General features: G+C 32.0%; 1 pseudogene; it reads right to left on the minus strand.

The window, feature by feature from the left end:
• Positions 1 to 9,276: 9,276 nt before the first annotated feature.
• LOC149547039 (aldehyde oxidase GLOX pseudogene) lies at positions 9,277 to 10,950 on the minus strand (annotated as a pseudogene).
• Between the last annotated feature and the right edge of the window lie 9,547 nt (positions 10,951 to 20,497).

The raw sequence follows: 20,497 nt of genomic DNA on the forward strand, positions 1-20,497 counted from the left end.
TTTTAGGGTAGCAAGATCTCAATGATAGGCAGTAGAAGTGGGTGAGCAAGTTTCTATCTAATGATCTTGATATTACATATTTTAAAGGGACACAGAATGTAGTTGCTGATGATTTATCACATAGGCCCCATTTGAGCTTATTGACATACATATCGCAGGATTGGAGACACTTGATCCTTGTAGAATATGCAAAGGATGCATAGACCACCAGATTCATAGATGGAACTATTCAAGATAGTAGTTACACCCTTGTGAATCAGCCCATCATTTACAAAGGGTGAATATTTTTGGTTCCAGGCTCAACCATGAGGAGGATGGTTCTAAAATATTTTCATGTAATTCACCTATGGTAGGACATCCTGATTTCTACAAGACATACCAGCAAATTAGAGAGAACTTCACATGGAAAGGGCTCAAAGTAGAAGTACTTAAGTATATTAGGGAGTGTCTCACCTACCAGTAGAATAAGAAGGAACACTCCTATCTAGGTGGTTTACTTCAGCCACTTTTGATTCCTGATAGGAAGTGGGAGTGTTTATCTATGGACTTCATCATAGGACTGCCTAGAGCCCAAGATAGGGTCTGCATATATGTGGTTGTGGATCACCTTATGAAGTTTGCACACTTCTTTCCGATCACTACTACATACACTGCCACATAGGTGGTAGAGTTGTTCTTTAAGGAGATATTTAGACTACATGACTTACCTCAGAGCATTGTGAGTGACAGAGACAATAGGGTTATGAGCCATTTTTAGTAGGAGCTATTTAGGTTGTGTGCAATAGATCTCACTCTGAGTACTAGCCACCACCCTCAAACAAATGGTCAGAAAAAGATAGTGAATAAATGGGTGGAGGGATATCTCATAAATTATATAGTAGGGCAAAAAAAGGTATGGGTAAAATGGATTTATCTCTATGAGTATTTCTACAACACCACTTATCACATGTATATTCAGATGTCACTCTTTATGGCCCTGTATGGGTATGAAGCACCCAATTTTATAGATATACTTTTGAGTAACAGTAGAGTGCCCAATGCAGGTGATTTTTTGTAGGAGAGTCAAGACATTGTTAAGACTCTCAAGGATAATATAACCAAGGCATAGAATTCAGCAAAAGCAGTATGTAGACTAGAAGATGATAGAGTTGACTTTTGAGGTTGGAGATATGGTATATCTTATGTTGCAGCCTTACCATCAATCTACTCTCAAGAAGAGTGGTGCCGAGAAACTTAAGCCATAATACTATAGTCCATTCAGGATTATTAGGAAAATGGGAGAGGTAGCTTATGAGTTAGATTTGCCAGTAGAGAGCAAGGGACAAATTTTTTTTCATGTGTCACACTTCAAGAAGGCACTAGGGCATCATATTTTTCCTTCTACAATGTTCCCACCATCTGATGATGAGGGAAAATTAATATTGGTGCTAGAGGCTATCATTAATTTTAGGGAAAGGAACTTGAGGTAGTGCACTATAAGGGAGTATTTTGTGAAATGGAAGAACTTGCCAGTAGAGGATGCAACATGGGAGAATGAGGAGATTTTGCAGCATCTGGACTTGAAGTTGCTTGAGGACAAGCAATTTTAGGGAGGGCAAATTATAACGTCCCCATCATTTTAGCATCTCAGTGGAGTTCTTAGCCTTGACATTCTCTGAAGGCTAAGTGGAGAAATAAGGAGAAATTGATTAAATTAATTTCTTATAAAGTCATTAAATAAATTAAAATAAAAGGTGACTTTATATTTAATTAATTTAATTAATTAAGAGTGCATAAATTATTGGAAGGGGGAAACTTTAAGTAATTTAATTTTCTAGAAGCACAAATAATTATTGTATTGCAAGAGAGAAGCTTCTAGTGAGTGCATTAATTATTGGAAGGGGGGAACTTCTAGTAATTTAATTTCATACATTAATTATTGGAAAGGGAGAAACTTCTAGAGAATGCAATTATTAAATATTTTATTTCCTTCTAGAAGGGTGAAGGAAAAGTATAAATAGAGGTGAGAGCTTCATTGTTTATCATCCGATTATTGTATATAATTATTGTGAATTGTATTTGATATTAAGTTGGGAGAAGTAAATAAGGTTTCTGATTTTAGTTAGCCATTGGAGAATGTCAACTCTTGAGTGTTGCAACCATTTGAGGTGGTGAAATATCCATTGAATTTGGTATTCAGGAGAGCTTCAATTCAAGAGTTCTATTTGTGCTTAAATTGGAGAATAGATTTTGGGCTGTTACAATATGCATGCATGATGTTGCACTACAGTATCTTTGTTTGATTCATTTCCATTCTTTTGCATTACTATTATTAGGTTCCTCTTGTAACTATTACTTCACAAGGATATGATTTTTCTATGATATTTCAGAATCAAATTTTGGCATTATTGTAGTTATTATTATATGTCAATTGTTTTGCATTTCATATCTAGTTTCCATGTATTTGCATTGAAAATACCAAAAGAATTGCACTTGCATATTAGTTCCTTGTAAGAGGATATTACATTCTTATCAAAGCTTTCTTAAAAAGTGTTTGACAAAATGTCAAACAATTGAACTAGAGAAGATTTTGGTGTTTGAAGAAGTTATAACTTGTTGAGGTTATTACATTGGTATCAGAGCTTGCTTGCAAACTATTTGACAAAAATATCAAACAACTAAAGTAGAGAAGATTTTGGTGTTTGAAGAAGTTATAACTTGTTGGGGTTATTACAATAGCAATTGCCTAGAAGGCGTCAATTCAATTCTTACAATATTCTCATAATATGATTGAAAATAGTTATAAATAACATTAATCTCTGTAACCATTGTCTTACCTTTAACCAATTTTATACATTGATTGTATTATGCTTTCTAAGATGAAGCCCTCAATAATCTCATTTTTACTTACCTTCCACTTTAGTTCATCGTCAAATTTAAGGTATCTAATGAAAATTCTTTAGGAGATTATCAATTTTATTGAAACTAGTTCATCTTTGAATTTGATAATATTTCAACTATTAAAATTTAGAGAGCCCTAATTATCACGTTCAATCGTTAGATTTCTTTCCACTATAGTTTATGCAATAACAAAGAATGTGTCCTCCTATAGTGTCAATTAGTTTTAACCATTTCTTTGGCCTTTTATATTGCACCCTCAAACACTAATTTCAAAAGATTGTACTATTATTTGATCACATTTTTCCTCGATAAAGTTATTTCATTACAAATTTAAGCTACACAATGTAGATTATAATCCCATTGATCGCTAGTTTACATGCATATCATCTATAAATTACTATAATATAGTCTAATTTCATTGTATTAAAATTTGACAATCCTAATGATGAAATCAAGTTGAATTCAACATCTTTCCCTATTCAAAATAGAAACAATATATGGTTGATAATCAAAACTACAAATTTTTGTGTATCTCTGTACACATTCAAGTACACATGTCGATTCATATATGTCTATTTATTATGATGACATGTCTTATTTTCTATTATATGGTAAGAAAATCAATTCCTAGGTAGTTTAAATTTTGTCTCTTCTCCCATATGTAAAGAACAATTATTTCCTATAAATATTTTAATAAGACATAAATTTGTTAAAATGAGAATGAATATTTCAGAAACCTTTAATAAATCTAGACTTAAATTCCATAACAACACTTTGGGAAAATGATACTAATTGCAAAATGTATATTTCAAATGGTTTTGAAGGATGTCATGAAGTACCAAATAATTTGGTCAATGAGCTAATATTCTTTTAGAAGATTGAAATCTAGTATATATTATCATAGTCTCTTTTCAACCTATATTTTAAAGTCACTAACAAATATAGGTCACTAACTATAGTTTGTATAGTTACATTATGTAAAGTAAAATAATATTTATTCAAGTATTAGTTGTCACTCAACATGTGTTAATTTTGAGTGCAATAAAATTATGATCTTAACTACAAATTATTCTAATGTATTTTTTGTTCTATTGTAATTAAAATTGACATTCTTTACAATACAATTGGATAAAACTCAACCAATTTTCCTCTTCAAAATAAAACTTATATATGATTCATAGAATTTTTTTCAATTATGTGCGTGTGCACATCTAGACACTCAAGTGCACATGTTGATACACTCCAATTTCTCATAATGAACTATCTACTCTTATATTGCACTATAACAAAATCAATCCCTATATCTCTTACACTTAGTTTATTTTCTTGCACTAATTCTAACCAATCCTCTTTTAATTATCCTTCTCAAAATTTTTACTTTTTCAAACTTTCTTAGAAATATCCTTTCTCAAATTCTTAATAGTATTTAACAATTTTAAATTTGACTATTCCAATTTCATTAATTCATCATTCAATACATCTTTAAATCACAAGTCAAAATTTTATTCTCTTTCTTTACCCTTTCTCTTGGATTTCTTATTGTTCATTAAATAATTTATTTACACAAATGTATTACCTATACTAGTGGGAACTATTCTTGAAATGAAATAGATCTCCTTTAATATTTATGAATCTTCAATATTCCCATGAAAAATAAAAGTATTGATATCATTTTCTTGTACCCATATTTTCCAATACTACTTGTGATCTTTTCTCTCCCAAGAATTTAAAACTCTTCATTGGATCCTTTTCAATACTTACTTTTTCTTTTGCGATATGCTTTAAATCAAAATCTTCTTGTTTCAACAACCTTCAATTTTAAATGTTAATCACACTCTCTAGTTTTGGTGTATTCTCTTTGATGGCAACAAATATGGACAATTCTATTAAATTTGGAACTCCAAACTCAACATTCCTCCTTGAATCGTGGATGGGGATATCGTCTACCATGTGCTCTACCTTCTTTATTTTGACCATGGGCACATCAAACAATTTGGTTTCTATTTTTATCTCAACTATCTATGAAAACATATTTCTTTCAAACTTTTTAGAGACCCTTGATTTCTTTTGACTACTTTACAGAAGACATCTAAATTTTCCCTCAATTTTCTTCTTCCATAGTTCTTCAAACTAGATAATTTATTCAAAATGCCTCTAGAATAATCCAATTCCCATGCTCTTGTCTTTGGCAGGTCCCAATCTTGATGCTTTGATACCATTTCTATAATCTAAAACATGGATCAAATTAAGACAAAACAAAGAAAATAGAGAAAAAAAATTCTTAACACACAAACGCTATTTGATTTTTATTCATATTAGAAATCTTTTAAATAATTCCTTAGTTAAAAGAAATTTTACAATCATTGTTGGCTATGACACAAACAACTCAAATACCATGGACATAATTCTGTCTAAGAAATGTGTTCTCTAAAAGTAGGTACTGAATAGAGGATTTTTTCCTTCATGCATTTGTTATATAAAATCAACAATTACATTTTCTGGTTATCAATTCAAACTAGCTAACTAATTACAAAAACCAATGGTAACATGCAATCTAAAATTATAAGCAATGACCAAAGTAACTATGCATGTTGAAGCCTACATATTACAATGGTGATCAACACATTAACATTGAATGCATGGCGTTGAAGATTAGTTGAAGCATCAACTTTGTCAATAGGGTGGGGGTAGTTGATGTTGTGTGATAGTTTGGAAAATAGATTTAATGTAGACATCATATTAAGAAACTACTTGGCAATGAAAAAATATACTTTTAAATATTTAATCAAAGATCCATGGCATAGTGATTTAATGGATTTTCAAGAAAATGGTTTGTGTAATAATACATAGACATTTTGTATAAGCTTAATTTAATACAAATAGGCATGAGTGGCTATTGAGTCCATGCCTTATACAATCTTTTTATTTTTTGGTAAGATTATATTAAGACACTCTCGTTATTGTATAGGTGACTAGAGGAAGCATGAATTGAGATGTGTGGGTATATCTTCTATGTTCTATTACATAAAGAGCCTCATTTTAAAATTCCCACCATTTTCTTAGTTGATTCTACTCCAAAGGTCATATTTTATATTTAATATAAATTTTGGATTTTTGTAATCATAGTGTAGACCTATTGTTTTAACCTTACAATCATATTGTAATGCATTGCTTCTACATTTAACTTTATGTTGTGTAATTTTGAAGATTACATATATTAATACAATCTTTTACTTCTCATGCTTAAATTCATCAAATAAAATGTTGCTAAGGCCTCTGTCTTTATTTTTATTGATTATATTGTTAGTAAGATGAAAATCCCCTATAACTAAGAACGAGAGCTCTAGGAGAGCTTGAGTCCCTTTGTTGAGCAACGGTTTGAAGTTATGGGAGTAGGTGGTAGTTGTCATTGTACAACACATACTGTGAGGTGTTAACAACTCAATTTACAATAGTGGTGCTAATGCCAAGAACTTGAATAATATTAATTTATAAGAATTTATAAATGGAATAGGATTTGAGAAGTGTTTTAGATTATTATATTGTGGTGATATTCAATGGGTCAAGCATGAGGCTTACATTCGAGCACCGTATGAAGATTTCTTTGAATTTGAATTGGTGTGAGTTAACTTTTCCTTTAACTAGATATAATTTCCTATAATAATTAAACTAGAATGTTGTTCATTATTTTGAATTCAATTAAGAATAAATCATTTATTGCTTTCTCAAGTAATTTTTTAATTTAGAAACTAAATAAATAGCATGGTCAAATCATTAATAATATTTATAAAAGATGAAGAATACAAGAACAATATAATAAGACAAAAAATATGAAAAATATCATGTTAACAATATTTAGGAAGAAAAATAATAAATATATGAAATTTTTTTTATATTTTATCTCAATTATTTTTATTTTTCAAATTTAAAAATTAAAATGGTATATAAATAAATTCAAAACTTACTAATAATTTATTTACAATTTAAAAATAGTAAAAGAATCTAATGGTGAAGTTGAAAGGCTCACAATGAGCCCCCAACATCTAAAAGAGATGAGGGTTGAACCTTCCAAAAAAGATTGAAAATAATATTTTTACGTTAAAATAAAACTAGTAGCTCATTGATTTTTACTTCATTTTAAATTATTTTTACTTACTCTTGTACAAAATTATTCATCTTAATTATGAAAGAAAAACTAAATAGTTACTACAATTTGAATTATCAAAATAATTTCTTTATTGTTTATCATAAATAATTTAGATTATATATTTTTATTACTTGTCATAAGAAACTTAATAATATATTATACTTTGAAATTGACCTACAAATCCTTATGTTGTATAATGGAAAAAATTATATATTTATTAACAATTACAACTAACAATATTAATTAAAAGTTTGATAGAACTTAGTATACTAATATTATCACTGAGATAATATATTTAGAACCATTGCGTTTCTAAATAAGAGTGTGTTTACCCACCCCCAAAATGTGGGCAAGACTTTTACAATTAAAAAAAAAGTTTGAATTAAAAGTCAAGGAAGACAAATGAATGGGCCATTTTAGAAGAATAAAAAAATTAGAACTTTTTCCAAACATTTTCAAATTAGTATATAAAGCATATTGAGCACACAGATAGATGAAAAGAGTTGCGGATTTGAAAAGGAGTTAAAAAACAGTGGAGGGGCCAGACTTGCTTTAGTATTCCCTGATTCTTTTGTTCAAATTGGGGATGAATGAAATTTTACACACTACCTGTATTTATGCGAGTGGCTTAACCGACACACTCGAACCATTGACTAATAGTGGTTAGGAGTAGGCTCAACCACTCTTAACCAATACCATAAGACCAATGCATAACAGTGGCCCCAAGCTATTAGCTAAGAGTGGCTAGGCCCACTCCTACCCAATATTAGTCAATGGTTCCAGTGTGTCGGTTAAGCTTGGCTGTATTTATGTTCTATTGCAAATTTCATCTTGAAAATTGGCGAAGTGAAGAACAATCTCTTGCTTCTCCATTCGTTGTCATTTCTAGAAAATGACCACCGTTACTTGTGAAGTATTTGGATTCCAACTGGTTGCTGAAAGTTCTGGCAGAATCCACCAACACTAGACATCACACAAAGCATCATAGGTTATGACGGTGCCAAAATACATAATAATACTGCCATTATCAGAGACATTTAGCTAGAAAACTATGACTTGTTGTGTTCATAGTATGTACAAGCTGATGCCAACAAGGGACAACTTAATCATCACAAACTAAGTCTTGATTCCTAAACTAAAAGTCTTAAAAAATCAAAATTGATTTAGTGTGTGATGTTTAAGGGTGATCATGCAAGAGAGGAGCAGTTGAAAAAAGACCGAAACTTTTTCAAAAATTAAGAAGATATTATATTTTTAATATTTTTTTAATTAAAAAACAAATACACCCCTAGGAAAATACAAGCTTGGCAATCCAAAAGAAGAATTAACGACTAAAAAATTAATTTATTTTAAAATTAGAAATACATGGTTATAAAAATTAATTTAGTGAAACAAGGATTAGTTCCCTATTGATGCAGGGAGTTTGGAGAGTCATAACTTTTGACTTGAATATGAGTTTTCTTAGATTTTTCTAGGTTTTTTTAAAAATATATAGTTGAGGTGGATTCCAGCTAAGCTAGCTTTGTTGGGGTTGTTTCGACTATTTTTTTGAGAGCCAGATATTCCATCTTGACCTCCGAATTTCACTTTTAAATAGCTTAGGTGTTTTTTTGATTTTTTGGGTTTGTAATAACTTTGAAATTTCTTTCTAAATTTTGGAGATTAGTTGGCAATTCACCTTTTTAGATTAAAGGGTAGATTTAGGAATCTTCAAAATTGCTTTCCGGGGTTTTTAAGAACTTATCAAAAATGGCATATTTCTCTTGTTGTCGAAATCTGCCAAATTTCTGAAATTTCCTATTTTTTGTATTAGTGTTATTTAATAGAGTTTGAGAACCATATAGAAGCAATTTTTGGGAGGAATGATGAATTGAAAGTTTTTGAATTCTATATTCTGTTATGGAATTATTAATTTCTATGTGAGTTGAAATTGACCTGCTGCATCAACCCACCTTTTTACAATTACAGATATATGTTCGTTGTGGTAAAATATGCAAAACATGTAAGATGCCAAATTGAAATATAAAAGTATACGTGGTATATTAATGTATTCAGATGTATTCGAAATCAAGCACGCCATGCAGAGAGGAATTGTGGAAGCCTCATGAAGCACATTCACAGAAAGAATCGACATGCTTCATCATTTGTTTTATTAAAAGGTTGCCATGCATGTTATCTTTGCATTATGCGCAGCTGCACTGTTATTAGAGAATGGAATACCACATTCTATTCGGTGCATGGTGGCAATTCTAGGAGAAGTGGAGCCACTGGCCAGCGCTCGGGATCTCGCCGTTGACGACGAAGAACATGTAGTACCCGGGAGGAGCAGCGACGGCCGATGGGGGAGCGGTGACCGTGAAGGAATAGACGGTGTTGGAGTTTGGGGCGGCGAGGGGTGTGGATGTGGAGAGGGAGAGCATCCTCTGGCTCATGGAGGTGGTATGGGTCGTGAAGGGCGGGGCGTAGACGTTGAACTTTACCACGTTGCTGCTGGTGAGACCGTAGGCGACGGAGAAGGTGACGGTGAAGGTGGCGCCGTAGGCGACGTTGGGTGCAGGGGCAGAGACCGTGATGATCTTGGGGCGGAGGACGGCGTAGACGCTCTCCAGATAGTAAGGGCTGTAGGCGTCCAACCGGAGCTCCGTGGGGAATTGCGTTCCGGTGAATTTGTAATCGAAGTGGGGGTTGGAGCCACCGGCCATAACTCTGCCATCAGGCAGGACATTGGCAGTGGAGTGGTACATTCGGGCAATAGCGGTAGCCGCGAGAACGTACCAGCGCTTCTGGGTGGCAGGGAGGCTGTGTCTGTAGAGGTAGGGCGTGAAGACGGGTGTGTCGGCCATGTCCCACCCGGCCACACCCCTCGCCGCTCCGTTGATGATGAGAATCTCACCGTTGGGGAGAATGAGCATGTCCGACATGGTCCTTGGCCCGGGCATGTCCTCCATGCTCCACGAGGGGTTGGCGTCCGAGATGACCATTCTTCCACAGCTGCGCAGGGCGGCCGTGAAGTTGCCGGCCTTGGCGGCGGCGTAGCCATCGTCGGGGCAGCCACCGCAGACGAGGATTTCCACCTTGGTAAACCCATCGGAGGCCGAGAGCGGCAGCATCACGGAGGACCCCGTGGAAGGGTAGTTCCGCGGGCCGTCGCCGGGCATCGTGGGGAATGTCTTCAGCACGACGTTGTTCTTGTAGTCGAGGAGAATGGAGTCCTTGTTGGCGAAGATGAAGAGGTTGCCGTCGGAGGAGAGGTGGAGGAAGGGATATAGGTTGTTCTCCACTGAGGAGCTGGTTCGGGTCTGGGTGAGGAAGGGCAGGTTGTAAGTTCCCTCCCCGGCCTTCCTGGGAACGAACTCGTAGTTAAACACGCCCGTGCCCCCGACGACGATGATGCGGTTGTCGGGAAGGATCTGGTTGGCGGCGTACCAGCGGTTGTTGAGAAGCTTGACAGGCGTAGAGTTATCCCAGTCGCAGGAGGCGTCGGAGCAAGGAACAAAGTAGCGGATATCTGTTGCTCCGTCCCGCCACCCGCCAGTCTGAACGAGGGTACCGTTGGCAGCGAAAGCAGCAGAGGAGCACCAGGTGTCAGTGAAGATCATGAGCGGCCTGATGGTGTTGGTGGCGATGTTGTACTCGATGGAGTGAGCATAGCAGTCGTGGGTCAGGTACTGGTCCTGCGGATTGTCACGGCACGTCCCATTCGCTAGCAGCAGCTGCGAGGGCCCGAAGTTGGTCCTGTCGAACATGACCACCGTGTTCTTGTACGTGGTGACCATGTGCATGGCCGACACCCCGCCCTTCTCTACCAGAAGATTCCATCTCCCCACCTTCACTGCCAGTTGCCCGGCTGCGCTCCAGACCCATATGCTCAACACCACGAGCGTCGCAGCCCAGACACACCCAATTCCATTCCCCAGCGACATTCTCACTACTTATATCTTTATCTCTCTCTTTCTCTTTCAAGCGCCACATTGATGATGAAAGCCTCATGGTTTGATTGGCATTTATAGGCTTCTCCTTCTTGCCGTTCTGCACATTGGAGGTCAATTGAAATAGGATGGGATCGATAGACCCGCCTGGCTTATCCCGTGTCAAGAACAGTAACAGCCTCGCTTTTGATTTCTGGTTGCGTTTGCAGACTACATTAGCCCTGTAAACTTCTCGGCCCGCGCAGCATTTGAACACCTTGTACTTTGATTACTCATCTCCTCCGCAAGTGAAGCGCAACGTGCTGCTATCTTCTCCACCAACTGCAGATCGCGATAATGGTCAACCTCACCATCTACCTGCTCTGCAAGCTGATTAAAATCCGAGATAAACACACAAATGCTTCCATTATTATAATGTCTCTCTTTCGACCATCTCTCATCCTACATCTGATTTTTAAAGGATATTCCGAACCCAATAAATGAACGTGTTTTTCTCTCACTCAATTCCAAAGAAGGCAGCGTACGACAAGCAATTAAATGACAGTATTCTCATTAAGCTTGAGTCTAATGATGTAGCGTCACCACGACGTCATTTCGAACAACACCTCTTTCGAGCAGAGGACTTTTGGAAATGTATTATAATTGTCCTTCCTCGTCCTTTATAAATAGAGTCATTGCGTCCGGTTATGTGGAAAGCAAGTCAACCCATTCTTACCTATGCGGTAGGGGCAAGGTCAGAAGGGGGATAGTCGCTATCTTGTCAGTTATTTAGATAATTTATAATGGGATACTTTTATCTGGTTACTTATTTAGATAACTTATAAGTCATGTATTTACATAATTTATAAGTCAGTTATTTATTTAGATAATTTATAAGTCAGTTACTTATTTAGATAACTTATAAGTCAGTCATTTAGATAATTTATCTAGGAGATTCTTTTATAGAGAAAAAATTAAGTTCTCTTTTGTAAGTTGTCTAAATAATTGGCTAGATAACCACAAGCTATTCTTAAATATTATCTATTAAGGAAAAAATTAAGTTTAGAAAAAGTAAGTCAATTTCAACTATTTAATATTTTTACTTAGAAATAAAGTCTTAGTGTAATGATGTTTTAGTTGTCCAAGTTAGAAGACGCTGGTTAAGTACAGTAGAGAAGTGTGTTTTTATAATGTTTACATAAAATAATTTCAAAACTATTTCAAATAACAATTTCAAACATTAATTGAAAACATTGTCTTACCTTTAAGCAATTTTAAATCTCAAATTATGCTTTCATACATCAATCCTTAAATGATTTCATTTTTAATGTTACTTTATAATCTAGCTCATTGTAAAATTTAATGCATCCAATGTAGATTCTTTAGGAGATTATTAATTTTATTTAGTTCATCTCATTCACAACACATAGATAATGATACTTCAACTATTCAAATATTCAAAATGCTAATTGTGACTTTCAATAATTAGATTTCTCCCACCTAGAGTCAATGCAATAAAAAAGAATGTGTCCTCCTATAGTTTTGATTATTTTAAACTAGTTTTTTCCTCTTCATATTCCATCCTCCAAAACTATTTTCAAAAGATTGCACTATTAATCACAATTTTTCATGAAAAAGTTATTTCATTACAAATTTAAGTTGCACTTTGTAGATTAAAACTTGATTGACTGTTAATTTACACAAGTATAATTTACTATTGAATTAAAAATTATTGTAATATATTTTGATTTTTATTGTAATAAAGTTTGATAATCTTTATGAAGTAGAACTCAACACATTTCCTATTTAAAATATTATGATAGATAAGATCACAACTATACATTTGTGTGTATTTGTGCACATTCAAGTACACATGTTGATGTATATAGGTCTATTTATTATAATGAGTATCTTATTTTCCATTACATTATAATAAAGTCAATCCCTAGGTCTTTTATATTGAAACTCTTTTCCCATGTGTAAAGGATGAATATTTGAATTCACATGAGTATTTTAATCAAACATTTATTTTTAAAAGTGAGAATGAATATTTCAAATTTTCAATAAATCCAGAGTTAAATTCCAAGATTGCACTTTGGACAAAGGATAATAATTAGAAAAGGTATCTAGACTTATATTTACTCACCTTGTCTATGTGTAAAAAATGTATATTTGCATTCATACAAATATTTTTAGTATAGATATATTTTTAGGAAGAAATAATTAATATTTCAAGAACTCAAATAAGTCCTAGCTTAAATTTCATGATAGTACATTTTTTATTAGGATAAAAATAGGGTTTGAAGGGACATGAAAGTCTTTACAAAAAGATTTTAAGGAGGACTTGAACCCCAACCAATTAGACAGGAAGAAACACTACAAAACAATAGCTAGAAACCAATAAAAAGTTAGTAGCTTAGAGACATAGATTGTATAATGAACCAAATACCTAGATTAAGATAAAAGACTAATTTTCAAGACACAAAGGAAGAAACACTACAAAACAATGGCTAGAAACCAATAAAAAGTTAGTAGCTTAGAGACATAGATCGTATAATGAACCAACTACCCAGATTAAGATAAAAGACTAAGTTTCAAGACACAAGAATATCCAGGCTCCCTAATTATCAAGTTATGTTGGGTTTGCAAGCAATTCATGATAGAATATTGGACAAAGAAAAATATGCACAAAAGGTGTATATCAAATGGCGGTCAAAGATGTAGTAAAGTAATGAAATATTAAATTGGAAAATAAAAATGCTTTTAGAAATAAAATTCTAGTAAAATTTATTCTAGCTTCTTTTTAATTTGCATTTATTTGTATGATTACTTATTTCAATAGAAAAACACATTCGAATGATTATCATAATTACATGTTACATTTTATTAATGTGTAGTAACATGACAATAAATTGTATGGTCAATGCAATTTTGGACTCATTTTCTTATCTTTTGTACTTATCTCATTACCATGAATACTATTGTACTTAACAAATCTTTTCTTGTTTGTGTCTATGCATATTCTACTATGAGTTTCATGTTTGGTATGTATACTATAACCTTTGATGCATATAATTTTAACACTTATATTAACCTTAGAATTTAATAGTGTTGAGTATATTCTAATGTGTGAGCTCAATTTGCACAACATGAAATTGACACATAAGTTTCTTAAAAACCAAATTCATATATTTTTTACTCTTTCCCTTTTAGTCCACTGAGAGGAAATTTTGCACACATTTACTTTTATTTTTACATGTAATAGAATTTAAATGTATTTACTAGCACTTGTACCTAGAAGGCCCAAGAGTTTCATTGATTGTTGATCCACTGTATTGAGATCATTTGATAGAGTTTCATGGATTGTTGATCCACTGTATTGAGATCACTTGATATAATTTACAATATCATGAGGGTATGGCTATTCTACAGACCAATGCATCCAAAAAGAAATAATAATAAACCAATGCACTAACATGCATGTATAATTTAACTTATGTATCTTCTACTTTTGCAAACACTAAAAAAAGTGTAGTCATTAGATACAATCCTATTCACATCTCTTAAGTCTTTTGAATTTTGAATATATAGACAATGTTATGTAAAAGACATTTTCCCTCATACACCACTATGCTTGTTGACATATTCTGCTACATACAAATGAAATTTGAGTACTAGCTAGCAATAAGGAAGACTTTAGTGAGGCTGATGCTTTCACACATTTTGAACATTAGTTTAATATTTTTTTGATAGGGTTATTTTGAATGATTTATTTTGTTTAACATTTAATCAATCAAAAAAATTCAAAAGAAAAATTAAACTCTTACTATTTATCATACATTAAAATGCAACAATTAAATTTTTACCACGTCTTCTAATATGTATTATAAAAAAAATTTCAATTTTTTAAATGCACATTTTTGCAACAAATTTAAAATAAAGTTGACAAAAATTAAAATATATTGATCTAAGTTAAAAAAATAAAATCTTCTAAAATAAAATATTTTTCAAACAATTTCTTTGATGCATATTTTTCAATAAATTTAAAATAAATTTGAATTTTTTTTTTTTAGTATATCTTCCTTTAAGCATAAAATAGATGAATACTAAATTATATATATGTATCTCATTTATTTTAGGTTTTGTGTCTTTTGAATAATATTTAAGAATTTTAATAATGTTTGGACAACTTATTGAGTAAATATTTTTAATTTGAATATTGTGAATTCCATTTTAGAATGTTTGAACAATTGTTCAAACATTAAATTAATTTATGCATAAAAAATATTTCAATAAAATACTTAGCAATATAATATGAGAAAAATGGTGGCATTTCCTTCCACTTTTCAAAAATTATTGCATAAAAGTTAAATAAAAATAATATGTAAACAATAATCTAAATCAAAATACTATTGTAAATCTAAATATTATTCAAAATCTAAATAGTAATCTAAACTAAAAGACTATTATAAATGAAAATAGTAATGTAAATCTAACAAATAATATAAATATATCTACTTTTATATATCAAAATACCAATCTAAATAAAATAAAATCGTAATAAGGCAAGAGCCTACAACATAACGGTAAATTGTGAGCCTCTTATCGAAGAGGTCTTGAGTTTGAATCAATTCACACTTAATAAATAATGATAATAATTAATCACAACACATAATAATTAATCTTGGCTTTAGCCTCTTACCAATAAAAAAAAATCATAATCCAAAATAAATTTTAAAAATCTAAGAAGAAACTTACTTTTGTATTTGATGTGACTCTTGAATCATGATCTCAAAATATGCAATTTTCTTCTCTTCTTCAGCAACCTGTAATCTTTCACAAAAAATCTATAGTCTACTCACTGTCTCTCTTTTCTATCCTACTCAAACTCTCCAAAAAAAATTCTAATCTCTATTGTACTATCTGTAAATGCACTCTTCTTTGCAACATAAGAATGAAATGGAAACATTCTTATATAATCAGTGAAACTAACTCTTCCTCTCCCCCACAAAAACTTTTTGTCTCCTACGCCATGTAATATTTTGCATGGCATATTCATTTATTAAAAATTGAATAGCCAATAAAATAAAATGCATTAAATAAACATAAACAATCTTGGAAAAAGTGGAAACAAAATGACACATGCATGAAGGAGGGAATGTGAATGGGAAACACAATAAAAACCATGGCAGTGCCATGTACACCCACCATCACTACATGCACACACCACCTTGGTAGAACTATCAAGATTGACAGTGATAGTAACTACTGCCACTGACATATGTCAGTGGCGACAGTTACTTTTATTGTCAGTAGTGACAATCTGTCATCACCCACGACATGCAAGGTATAACCCCTACAGTCGCTGTGGGTTTCAATAATTTGAATATTGTTTTTAATTTTTTTAAAAAAAAATTTAATTTTAATTTAATTATATATATATATACACACACACACACACACACACACATTTTTCATTAAATATTAATATTTTTATTATTAAATTATTTTATAGGTGGCCTAAATTGTACTATTAATTTTTTTTATTAGTTTTATTTCTTATTTTAAGTAATTTTTGAAGGCCTATTATTTTGGGCCCTATTAATCCAGGCATGCCGTTTGGCTTTCTAATATTTGACCACCTATTATTTCTACTTTACTTTAAATTCATTTAGATTTGTGTTATTTGAGTGAGCTATTATTTCATGAATGTTTTTGGTATTTTATGATTTAAAAGTTTGTAACTGCTCCCAATTCTTTTTTATCGATGAAGAACTTTTTTTGGCATAATCTTGTGGTGGGCATTTGTACTTCCATTGTATAGAATGTCTCTTGACATACAAAGACCTTGCATAATCATAAACACTCACTTGGACAAAATGAGTATTATTAAATATTAAATAGATAATTAAATATTTTAAAATTTTATTGATAAAATCAATTAAACACATAAATATGATATATATTCTTTTAAATTATATTTTTATTTTAGATAAAAATTGAATACATAATACTTTTGATGTTACAAAATGATTTTTTTATTAATGCTAATACAAGGATATTTAATAATGAGAATATTAATTATATCTTTTAATATATTTGAACTTATAGAAATTTGATTGCTTTTGAAGTTCATAATTATTAAATATAAAATGTAGGCTAATATAATAAAAAGAAAACATTTCATTGTTTAATATTATTTAATAAAATAAAACTTATTATATTGTATTTATCTTTTAATAGATCTATGAAAGTGTTATTTGAATGTTGAATAAATTGTTTTTCCTAATTTCATAAACAATCAAACTCTTCCACTCTGAATAAAAAAACAAAATTTTACTTATACCTTTTATTATATTGATTCTTAGAATGCTTCATAATTTTTGTGAGGTGATTATGTGATTATGCATACAAAAATAAATCCAAGGGTTGAGGGAATTTTTTGAGCTTTTTTTGGTTTTAAGATTCATTATGGCCTTTTCTATGAAAATTTTAATGACAAAAAATTAAAGAGATATCTCACTGTTTCTACTTACTGATAATGTTTAAAGAGATGTGATATCTAACTCTTCTTTATTACCAAATTTTTGAAAAGGAGGATTACATTTGAATATTTATGGAAGAGAAGAGGAGGGTCTACGTACCTTTAAGAACATAGAAAAACTTTAGCAGATGGTGTTGGTTATTGTATCAGATTCTGTAAAAAATATGCAATCTTAACTAATTTTAAAATAACTATATTTTGATTATTTTAGATGGTGTCCATTGCCATATCAGATTCTATAAAAAAAATGTAATCTTAGCTAAATTTAAATAACTATATTTTGATTATTTTAGACTATTAACTAAGAGTTTAGAATGAAAATCTAAGTTTAAATATATATACTATTAATTTGCGATGTAAATCCTATAGAAAAAATCTAAAAGAAGATAAGAATTACCTTGTGCATAGGTCGATCTAGGTAGAATAGAGGAAGCAAGGTTTAAAAACTACAATACTGATGCATTCTCTTCATTACCTCAAATTTATTTCTCGAAATCCCTCCAATTGTATTGATGACTCGTTTCCCTACAATTGTAACGTCAAATCTCTAGAAGTCCCAACAATGGCGTTAAATATGCATTCACTATGACATGAAATCTATGTCTACATCCAATATTTTTGTACCTTAATCATCTTAACCCTAACACAACACAAAAAAAAGATGAGGAAAAGACATCAGGATGGTATATACACACAAGCATAGATATGGTATGGATGATGGCATCTGAAATCTAGCCATGGCAAACAATGGGGCTGGATAGCTATAATGTCCCCATGTTTTTAGCATCTCAGTGGAGTTCTTACCCTTAACATTCTCTGAAGGCTAAGTGGAGAAATAAGGAGAAATTGATTAAATTAATTTCTTATAAAGTCATTAAATAAATTAAAATAAAAGGTGACTTTATATTTGATTAATTGAGAGTGCACTAATTATGCGAAGGGGGAAACTTCTAGTAATTTAATTTCCTAAAAGCACATTAATTATTGGAAAGGGAGAAACTTCTAGAGAATTCAATTATTCAATATTTTATTTCCTTCTAGAAGGGTGAAGGAAAAATATAAATAGAGGTGAGAGCTTCATTGTTTATCATATAATTACTGTATCCAATTATTGTGAATTGCATTTGATATTATGTTGGGAGAAGAAACTAAGGTTTCTGATTTTAGCCAACCATTAGAGAATGTCAACTCTTTAGTGTTGCAACCATTTGAGGTGGTGAAATATCCATTGAATTTGGTATTCAAGAAAGCTTCAATTTAGGAGTTCTATTTGTGCTTAAATTGGAGAATAGATTTTGGGCTACTACAATACACATGCATGATGTCACATTGTAGTATCTATGTTTGATTCATTTCCATTCTTTGGCATCACTATTATCAAGTTTCTCTTGTAATTATTACTTCATAAGAATATGATTTTGTTGTGATAATTCAAAATCAAATTTTGCATTACTATAATCATTATTATATGTCAATTGTTTTGCATTTAATATCTAGTTTCCATGTATTTGCATTGAAAATACCAAAAGAATTGTACTTCCATATTAGTTCCTTGTAAGAGGATATTACATTGGTATCAGAGCTTTCTTGAAAAGTGTTTGAAAAAATATTGAATAACTAAACTAGAGAAGATTTTGGTGTTTGAAGAAGTTATAACCTGTTGGGATTATTACATTGGTATCAAAGCTTGCTTGCAAAGTGTTTGACAAAAATGTCGAACAACTGAACTATAGAAAATTTTGATGTTTGAAGAAGTTATAACCTACTGGGGTTATTACATTGGTATCAGAGCTAAATCCTGCTATCTTGCGGGTTTAGCAATCACATGCAGCCACTTGGGGTTGGCTCTCATAGATTTTCCACTTATAGGAAAGCTTTATTTGATAGGGAACAAGATTTTTACAAGCAACCAGATACCCTAGGTGATAGGCAAAAGAGTAGCCCCCCAAGAGACAATAGAAATGAGGATCAGGAAATAAGGGAATTTTATAGAGTAATGGTTATAGGACAAGAGCAGATGGCTTAGGCTTTGTAGACACTCACCACCATGGTTGAGCACATGAATCCATAGGATAGATAGAATCACGAACAAGAGGATAATAGGAGTATAGTGGGATAACCTAGAGCTCATAGAACTCTTTCAAAAATAATAGACAGGCCCACACATCCTACCTTTGTTACAGAAGAACCAGTATAGGAAGCTATGGAAAAGAAAAGAAGTATGGAACATGTAGTCCCAAAAAACAAATTTCAATCCAAAGGAGCATCTTCTAGTAAGGATAACAAACCATTTTATAAAAAACTAGAGAGGATGGATTTTTAAAATGCTTCTAAAGATAAAACTCTAGCACCTTTTGACAGGGGAACATTAAATGATTTGAGAAAAAAAAAATATGTTTCTACTATAAGGGAACTTATGATGCAAACCATGACTATCCTCTTAGACCAAAGGGAATAGCTAACAGAGTTATGTGGGCATACTATGAGGAATTAGAATTAGATAATTTAGACCCAAAATCTAATATGGAGGAAATAGATGGTGAAAAAAATGGAGACAAGGCTGAAAACTTGTCTAAAATGGAGTTCAAGGATGGGGAAGGAGATGGGCAACTTAGGGAAGCTCATCTCACTAGTATTAAACAAGAAGGATCATTTTGAATGAGAGGAGTACTTGCTAGACATCAAGATATAACTTTGGTTGATACTGGTGCCACTCATAATTTTATTGATGCCAGGTTGGTGGAGAGGCATGAAATACAAACAAAGGAGTTTGGGGGAATTATAGTGAGGGTAGCTGATAGCTATGTCCTCAATTGTGATCATAAGATCACTAGACTCCCATTAGAAGTTAATAATTATGCCTTTAAGGAAAATTTCTATGTTGTTCCCATGGGAAATATAGATATAGTCCTTGGGATGAGTTGGTTGCATAATATTGGTGAGTACACTCTTAATCTCAAGGAGATAGAGATGAAGTTTAAAGTTAATGGGAAGACACATATTCTTAAGGCAATTAGG

The sequence above is a fragment of the Cupressus sempervirens genome, chromosome 7 (assembly GCF_028749045.1).
Source record: "Cupressus sempervirens isolate cs-2001-9-10 chromosome 7, ASM2874904v1, whole genome shotgun sequence".
Taxonomy (NCBI): domain Eukaryota; kingdom Viridiplantae; phylum Streptophyta; class Pinopsida; order Cupressales; family Cupressaceae; genus Cupressus; species Cupressus sempervirens.